A 10,528-nucleotide genomic window follows, 5' to 3' on the forward strand; every position below is an offset into this window, starting at 1 on the left:
TACTATTTGGCTGGTTCCATCCAGCATCCACTCCATGTTCTGACACCTGGCTGGTTCCATCCAGCATCCACAGCAGCTACCTCAACTACAGTGTTACCGGCTTCCAGTGATACATCTGCTGGTGTGTTCCTTGGCTACTCTTACTACTACGGACGGGTCTGGTAAGGACATTCCATCTCTGGGACATTAAGAACTGTACCTACTGCTACCAGTACCCTGTGGCCATTGCCAAACCCATAGTTATCCAGGAACTGTTTTATCATATCTGCTGTATATCTTCATTCATTTACCACTGCTGTGAATACATGGAGTTCTGTTAATAAACTTTTATTGACTTTTAATCCTGTTTGTCATGGTCACGCCTTCGGGCAATCTTTCTACATCCTACTCATATGTCAAGGGGTCTGATTAAACCTCCGAAGTTTAGCTTCACCTCAGCCCCTACAACTGAGGCTTCCTCCCGTCAGCTCAGGCCCTCAGTTGTTGTGACATATCATGGCTAGTGGCAGCAGCTTCAGCACTAGGAGGAAGTGGTTCATGATCTTTCCCTATTTTATCCTCCAAATGTTTGTTCTCCATTATTTTTCTGGAGTTATATAAAACAATATGTGGCACAGGAATGACTGATAGCTGATGGCCAGGACACTACCACTGATCTGATGCAGCACAACACAGCAACACTGTGAGGGACTTGTTGTTGTTATTATTATTATTATTATTATACGTCAGCAGTGGACATATAGCAGCAGCGTATACCACTGTGACTGCCTGTTCACTGGAATAACTGATGGTCAGGACACTACCACTGGTCTGATGCAGCACAACACAGGAACGCTGTGAGGGACTTGTGGTTGTTGTTATTATTATTACTATTATTATTATTATTATACTGTAGCAGTGGACATATAGCAGCAGCGTATACCACTGTGACTGCCTGGTCACTGGACTGACTGATGGCCTGGACACTACCACTGGTCTGATGCAGCACAACACAGCAACACTGTAAGGGACTTATTATACAGCAGCAGTGGACATATGGCAGCAGAGGACAACACCACTGTGAATGGTCACTGGACTGACTGATGCACAGGACACTAGCACTGGTTGATGCAGGACAACACAGATAATTATACAGCAGCACTGGGCATATAGCAGCAGAGGACACCACCACTGTTGAATGGTCACTGGACTGACTGATGCCCAGGACACTACCACTGATCTGATGCAGGACAACACAGAAACACTGTAAGGTACTTATTAAACAGCAGCACTGGACATATGGCAGCAGAGGACACCACCACTGTGACTGGACTGATGCAGCACAATACACCACCCTGAACTGATGCAGCACAACAGTGCACCCATACAGCAACACTGGACATATGGCAGCAGAGGACACAAGCACTGTGACTGGACAGATTCAGCACAAGCCACAGACACTGAGGACACTGAGAGAACGGAGACACGTCCTCTCTGTATACTCTCCAATGCCGAAGTGAAAATGACGGGGACGCGCGGCTCCTTATATGGAATTCAAATCCCAAGAGAATCCGACAGCGGGATGATGATGTTTTACCTCGTTCAGGTTTCTGAGTCAGGCGGGAAAACCTGAGCTAGGCTCGGAACCGGGTTCATAGCGTGAAGTTTGGTACTGTTCGGTTCTCTGGGACCCGAACCCGCTCATCTCTAGTGCTAAGATCACTGCCATTGTAAAGCATGTGGTGGGATTACAGTGATGCAATTCACTGTGATTTGCATCTTCAAGAAGACTGGAGACTTTCCTATTTTCCCAGATATCCGGGGGAGGGGGGGGCACCCAAGATGTGGGAGCTCCTCAGGATTTCTGGGAGAGTAGGCAAATATGTAATCGATTGATTTTCGAGAGTGTCTTTGTTTTTATTGTGAGGTGGTATTTGATGAGTAGGTATGGGAATAACAGGTATTTGGAGACTGTAGATGTGTGTTATGCTGGAACCTTTTCAGGAGTGATTATATTCCAACGGGATGACATACTTTTTATCACCCATCTGCTTTCTCCATTGCAGAAAGAGGAAAATGTATACATGAGCCTTCAGATGTATATAAAATCCATTCTATGCCATGTCCACAGGGATTGCAGTTATGGGCAGGCTGGTGGGAGGTGGGCATCAGTTATGTAGAGGGAGGATGCAATTTGGGGAGGTACAGAAGATGAGTAGGTTGGATGATCAAGGAGCAGAGGGAAGGGCAGATGGTTAACCCCAGCCAGGAGCTGTGTGCCACTGCAATTGACTGCATAGACCCTGTCTCCACTCTTACGGCTCCTCCACCTCACTCACAGCTTCAGGGGCACCTACCTGAATGCCTTACTGCCTGCTTCCTGAATGCTATGTGTCTACAAGAGGAACAGAAGAGATCACCAACGGGTAAGTTAGGTTATGGTTTATGGTAGATAATACTAAGAATAAGTGGTTAAAGTTTTATTGAGGTTAATAAAGATAAAGATTTTTTATGAGACTAACAGGTACTGTAATTAGGTGGTTGATGTACATAAATGTTAATATTTGATGATGTTGGGTTAATTAATAATGGGGATTATGAAGGTAATGATTATAAAGTTATTTAGTATGTTTACTATATTGAAGGGATTAATATGGTGATGCTGAAGTAGTTATTGTTTTTTGAGGAAGGGTTAATCAGAGATGAGAGAATGATATTGTATAGCAATAAAAATAAAATATTCTATTATATAGTTGACACTGATGCTCTCTGTATTGTATGGTGATTACTGTGAGGTTCTCTATATTATATGGCAGACACAGGCCCGGCGCTACCCGCTCAGCGAAGGGATGCAGTGCAGGGAAGCGCTGGGACGGATAGGCGCTTCCCCTGCTCTGCATCCCTTCCCTGCTGCGCCGTCCTGTCCTGCCCCCCCCCCCCCCTCCTGCTGCTGCTGCCAGTGCTGTGTCTGTCACTGTATGACAGGCACTGGCAGCGGGCACCTGCAGCATGAAAAGCCTCCTCCCTCCCCTCCCCTCCCCTGTGCTGTCACTGCCATAGGCGTGCGCAGGGGGGGTGCCTGGTGCGCACAGGCACCCCCTAATGTCTGGCACCCCGATCTCACATACCTGATGCAGCGATTGCCAAGGCGGCTGATTACTGTCCCCTCTGCGCTGAACCCTGTCAGGACTGCATTACTGACTGGACGCCTGGGTTAATCAAGGGTGCCACTGCCACCGGCTTTCAAACTCCCGGCTCCATCTCCATGTACAAAAACAGCGTGATGTGATTTCGTCATGCTGCTCGCACGCCCACCCGTCACACGGAAAGAGGGGGAGCCAGACCAGGCTGAGGAGGAGCAGTGTAATTGCAGTGAGTGCCTTCAGGGGTGTTTGTTTGGTGCACACCACAACATCTGACAATGTATCTGCATTAATAGGATTGGTACAAGTGTGGATATTTATATTGTGTTAACCGTCAATAGATGGTGCTAGACATACCCAAAAGGCGGTGCTATGCACACCATTCCGACGGTGCACCCCCTAATAAAATGTGCTGCGCATGCCTATGGTCACTGCTGTGTGGCAGCGCCGAGTACGGGACAGAAGGGGGCGGAGCTACACGGGACGGAAGGGGCGTGGCTAAACGGGCCAGAAGGGGGCGGAACTACACAGACCAGGCTGCTGTACAGAGGGAGACTGGCTTAGGTAAGTGGAGGGTGAGAGAGAAGTGTGTGTGTGTGTATATGCGTGAATTGTGTGTGTGTGTGTGTGTGTGTGTGTGTGTGAGGTATGTCTGTGCGCGCGCTTTATGGACGCTACTACTGCGGGGGCATTACGTATGACGACGCTACTACTGGGGGGGCATTACATGTAAGAACGCTACTACTACTGGGGGGGCATTACGTATAAGGACGCTACTACTACTGGGGGGGGCATTACGTATAAGGACGCTACTACTACTGTGGGGGGGGGCATTACGTATAAGGACGATACTACTACTGGGGTGCAATACGTATAAGGACGCTACTACTACTGGGGGGGGCATTACGTATAAGGACGATACTACTACTTGGGGTCATTATGTTTAAGGACGCTACTATTACTGGGAGGGCATTACGTATAACAATGCTACTACTGGGCGGAGCATTATGTATAAGGACGGTACTACTACTGGGGGCGCATTACGTATAAGAACGCTACTACTACTGGGAGGGCATTACGTATAAGGACGCTACTACTACTGGGGGGACATTACGTATAAGGACGCTACTACTTCTAGGGGGGAATTACGTATAACGACGCTGCTACTGGGGGGGGGGCATTACATGTAAGAACGCTACTACTACTGGGGGTGCACTACGCATAAGGACGCTACTACTACTGGGGGGTATTACGTATAAGGACGCGTCTACTACTGGGGGTGCACTACGTATAAGGATGCTACTACTACTGGGGGGCATTATGTATAAGGATGCTACTACTACTGGGGGGCATTATGTATAAGGATGCTACTACTACTGGGGGGCATTATGTATAAGGATGCTACTACTACTGGGGGGGATTATGTGTAAGGATGCTACTACTACTGGGGGGCATTATGCATAAGGATGCTACTACTACTGGGGGGGATTATGTATAAGGATGCTACTACTACTGGGGGGCATTATGTATAAGGATGCTACTACTACTGGGGGGGATTATGTGTAAGGATGCTACTACTACTGGGGGGGCATTATGTATATGGACACTACTACTACTGGGGGGGCATTATGTATAAGGACGCTACTAGTACTGGGGGGGCATTATGTATAAGGGCGCTACTACTACTGAGGGGCATTATGTATAAGGATGCTACTACTACTGGGGGGGATTATGTGTAAGGATGCTACTACTACTGGGGGGGCATTATGTATATGGACACTACTACTACTGGGGGGGCATTATGTATAAGGACGCTACTAGTACTGGGGGGGCATTATGTATAAGGACACTACTACTACTGGGGGGCATTATGTATAAGGACGCTACTAGTACTGGGGGGGCATTATGTATAAGGACACTACTACTACTGGGGGGCATTATGTATAAGGATGCTACTATTACTGGGGTGCATTACATATAAGGACGCTACTACTACGGGTGGGGCATTACGTATAAGATTAATAAAATTGTGCTACATTGTGACGTAATTTTAAATGGGGGTACTATTGTATGGCCATGCCCCTTACTTGTGAGACCACACCCCTTTTCCCGGCGCGCGCCATAGGAATATGGGAGGGCGCAAATTTATAGTTTGCAGGGGGGCGCCGAACACCCTAGCACCGGCCCTGGGCAGACACTTTGTTGTTCTCTGCGTTATTTGGCAGTCACTGTGATGTTATCTTCATTATGTACTGGCCACTGTGATGCTATATAGTTGCGTTGGATGCTCTTTGCATTATATGGCAGTCACTCTTATCCTCCCTATATCAGTGACGTGTGGTGAGGTAATTGAGGAGGCACGGGCTAGTACCAGAGCCAGATTTGCATACAATATATGAGCCCAAGGGTTCATGTGGACATTAAGAAGCAACATTATACACAGCAGCAGTATATACTGCTGTAAATTTGATTAGTTTTGATCAGAGATGTGTAGAAAAGGTAGGCAGGGGTGGCATTGCCTTACCTGTCATAGACTTTTTATTCCAGTTTATAGTTTTTCACTATAAAATTATTAGAATAATAAGACAAGGATAATTATAATGTATTCTTTGTATTTTTCATATACTTTATTTAGTCAAAACTATGGCATAAAGTAGAGTATGACAGGAAAGACTCTACCTCACCTGCCTCACCTCACCGCACATCACTGCCCTGTATAGTATGGTGGTCACTGAGATGCTCTATGGCAGGTGAGGTAGTGTAGTACAGGTAGTGATACTTCCCTTTAAGTCTTTATACAGTGAAGCCTGCATGCTACATTTAAAAGTGTAGACACCCAGATCCACAGAATAAATGCAGCTGGTGTTTGAAACTTAATGTAGTAGGTCTTTGCAATGTTAATATCTGTATTCAAGCAAGCCAAGGGTGACTACTATATACTGGGGAAAAAGCGCGCTGAACCGAGTCTTTGCCCTGGGTGAATGACTAGCTTCATCCCTGGCTAACCATCTTTAGTGTCCTACAGTTGATTTAATCTTAAAGAAGCAACTAGAAACTAAGCAGCTATTGAGACTATTAAATGAACAATTTGAGATGAAAAGAAAAGAGAGAAAATATGAAGATCCATCAAAGTAACAGTATTTAATGCAAATTGCAGTGACAAAGTATATATGAACAGTCATAAATAAAACAGACTATGTGGGATTACAGAGAGGATTTTCATGCACAATTGGTAACATTAAGAGGTGCCACAGCTATTTGATGCGGCAGGAAGAAAAGTCAGGAATCAATCTAACTAAATTCTTACTGGATAGTTTGCACTTTTGATAATTTCAGATTAAAAATTCACAGATCATCAAAATTCAGTATCTATGACTTATCTTTACATCAGACAATGCTAGGTTGCAGTGACTTGAACAACCTGAGCAGTACATAAAAAAAAACACATTTACTCTTACAAGCAGGGCTTTGTGACATTGGATAGGTTACAGTGTCGTCATGTTATACCTCTGCTATAAACAGATCCAGGGGTGAGTTAGATGAAAACTTAGGGCTCCTTTAATTTAGTATCATTGCAGCAGGACCAGCAACTTTTGCTTAGTGCTGTTATGCTATCACTGTGCATCATGAGATATCTCATTATATAATTTTAACTAGTGATGTGCACCGGACATTTTTCGGGTTTTGTGTTTTGGTTTTGGATTCGGTTCCGCGGCCGTGTTTTAGATTCAGACGCGTTTTGGCAAAACCTCACCGAAAATTTTTTGTCGGATTCGGGTGTGTTTTGGATTCGGGTGTTTTTTTCAAAAAACCCTAAAAAACAGCTTAAATCATAGAATTTGGGGGTCATTTTGATCCCATAGTATTATTAACCACAATAACCATAATTTCCACTCATTTCCAGTCTTTTCTGAACACCTCACACCTCACAATATTATTTTTAGTCCTAAAATTTGCACCGAGGTCGCTGGATGGCTAAGCTAAGCGACACAAGTGGCCGACACAAACACCTGGCCCACCTAGGAGTGGCACTGCAGTGTCAGGCAGGATGGCACTTCAAAAAAATAGTCCCCAAACAGCACATGATGCAAAGAAAAAAAGAGGCGCACCAAGGTCCCTGTGTGACTAAGCTAAGCGACACAAGTGGCCGACACGAACACCTGGCCCATCTAGGAGTGGCACTGCAGTGTCAGACAGGATGGCACTTCAAAAAAATTGTCCCCAAACAGCACATGATGCAAAGAAAAAAAGAGGCGCACCAAGGTCGCTGTGTGACTAAGATAAGCGACACAAGTGGCCGACACGAACACCTGGCCCATCTAGGAGTGGCACTGCAGTGTCAGACAGGATGGCACTTCAAAAAAATTATCCCCAAATAGCACATGATGCAAAGAAAAAAAGAGGCGCACCAAGGTCGCTGTGTGACTAAGATAAGCGACACAAGTGGCCGACACAAACACCTGGCCCATCTAGGAGTGGCACTGCAGTGTCAGGCAGGATGGCACTTCAAAAAAATAGTCCCCAAACAGCACATGATGCAAAGAAAAAAAGAGGCGCACCAAGGTCATTGTGTGACTAAGCTAGTATACTTGATGACACAGAGGTAGGTAGAGCAGTGGCCTACTGTACCGTAATGCTATATATTATATACTGGTGGTCTGCAAACTGTGCAAAACTGAAATGCACCACAGGTATGGATGGATAGTATACTTGACGACACAGAGGTAGGTACAGCAGTGGCCTTCCGTACCGTACTGCTATATATACTGGTCGTCACTGTGTCAGCAAACTGCAAAACTAAAATGCACCACAGGTATAGAATGTAGATGGATAGTATACTTAATGACGACACAGAGATAGGTACAGCAGTGGCCTTCCGTACCGTACTGCTATATATAGTATACTGGTGGTCACTGTGTCAGCAAACTGCAAAACTAAAATGCACCACAGGTATAGAGTGTAGATGGATAGTATACTTAATGACGACACAGAGGTAGGTACAGCAGTGGCCTTCCGTACTGTACTGCTATATATACTGGTGGTCACTGTGTCAGCAAACTGCAAAACTAAAATGCACCACAGGTATAGAATGTAGATGGATAGTATACTTAATGACGACACAGAGGTAGGTACAGCAGTGGCCTTCCGTACCGTACTGCTATATATAGTATACTGGTGGTCACTGTGTCAGCAAACTGCAAAACTAAAATGCACCACAGGTATAGAGTGTAGATGGATAGTATACTTAATGATGACACAGAGGTAGGTACAGCAGTGGCCTTCCGTACCGTACTGCTATATATACTGGTGGTCACTGTGTCAGCAAACTGCAAAACTAAAATGCACCACAGGTATAGAATGTAGATGGATAGTATACTTAATGACGACACAGAGGTAGGTACAGCAGTGGCCTTCCGTACCGTACTGCTATATATAGTATACTGGTGGTCACTGTGTCAGCAAACTGCAAAACTAAAATGCACCACAGGTATAGAATGTAGATGGATAGTATACTTAATGATGACACAGAGGTAGGTACAGCAGTGGCCTTCCATACCGTACTACTATATATAGTATACTGGTGGTCACTGTGTCAGCAAACTGCAAAACTAAAATGCACCACAGGTATAGAATTTAGATGGATAGTATACGTAATGACGACACAGAGGTAGGTACAGCAGTGGCCTTCTGTACCGTACTGCTATATATAGTATACTGGTGGTCACTGTGTCAGCAAACTGCAAAACTAAAATGCACCACAGGTATAGAATGTAGATGGAAAGTATACTTAATGATGACACAGAGGTAGGTACAGCAGTGGCCTTCCGTACCGTACTGCTATATATAGTATACTGGTGGTCACTGTGTCAGCAAACTGCAAAACTAAAATGCACCACAGGTATAGAGTGTAGATGGATAGTATACTTAATGACGACACAGAGGTAGGTACAGCAGTGGCCTTCCGTACCGTACTGCTATATATACTGGTGGTCACTGTGTTAGCAAACTACAAAACTAAAATGCACCACAGGTATAGAATGTAGATGGATAGTATACTTAATGACGACACAGAGGTAGGTACAGCAGTGGCCTTCCGTACCGTACTGCTATATATACTGGTGGTCACTGTGTCAGCAAACTGCAAAACTAAAATGCACCACAGCTATAGAATGTAGATGGATACTAGTATACTTAATGACGACACAGAGGTAGGTACAGCAGTGGCCTACTGTACCGTAATGCTATATATTATATACTGGTGGTCACTGGTCAGCAAAACTCTGCACTGTACTCCTCCTATATAATATTATACTGGTGGCCCACAGTCCCCACAATAAAGCAGCACACTGAGCACAGATATGGAGTGTTTTTCAGGCAGACAACGTATACTGGTGGTCACTGTCAGCAAAACTCTGCAATGTACTCCTGCTATATAATACAGCTGCTCCCCAGTCCCCACAATTAAGCAGTGTGAGCACAGATATATGCAGCACACTGAGCACAGATATGGAGTGTTTTTCAGGCAGACAACGTATTACTGGTGGTCACTGTCAGCAAAACTCTTTACTGTACTCCTCCTATATACAGCTGCTCCCCAGTCCCCACAATTAAGTAATAAGCAAGCACAAAATATTTGCAATGCATCAACATAAACGGAGATGACGCCAGCCACGTCCTCTCCCTAACATTTCCAATGCATGAGTGAAAATAGCGGCGACGCGCGGCTGCTTATATAGAATCCGAATCTCGCGAGAATCCGACAGCGGGATGATGATGTTCGGGCGCGCTCGGGATACCCGAGCCATACGGGAGAATCCGCGTATGGCTCGGACCCGTGTAAAAAGGGTGAAGTTCGGGGGGGTTCGGTTTCCGAGAAACCGAACCCGCTCATCACTAATTTTAACACATGGAAAATGTTACCAGCAATGCAGGATCGGGATGAACCATGATCTCCCATGTGTAATTGTGTTTTACCACACCTTAGTGCCAGGGATTCTTAAACTTATACATATATTGGGGAGATATTCAATATCCGAGCTATCGGGATCTCGACGCTCAGCATACCGGCGCCGGAATCCCGACTGCTGGGATACCGACACCTATTCTCCCACTTGGGGTATACACAACACCTCTGGAGGGCACCGTGCCTGTAGTGTGGCGGGCACAGCGAGCTTGCAAGGGGCTCTTTTCCACTCGCCCCGCTGCTGGCATTCCGACGCCCAGCATCCCGCGGTCGGGATTCTGACCACCGGGATGATGGGCGCCAGTATTTCGATACCAACCCCATATATTGATACATGACTTGAAAACAGAAACATTTGTCAAAGTCAGAAAAATATCCCCATACACGTTGCCATATTTGCACCGCACACTGGTCCGTGCTGCGCATGCGTACGCTCTCCCGT

This window comes from Pseudophryne corroboree, chromosome 4, assembly GCF_028390025.1.
Source record: "Pseudophryne corroboree isolate aPseCor3 chromosome 4, aPseCor3.hap2, whole genome shotgun sequence".
Classification (NCBI taxonomy): domain Eukaryota; kingdom Metazoa; phylum Chordata; class Amphibia; order Anura; family Myobatrachidae; genus Pseudophryne; species Pseudophryne corroboree.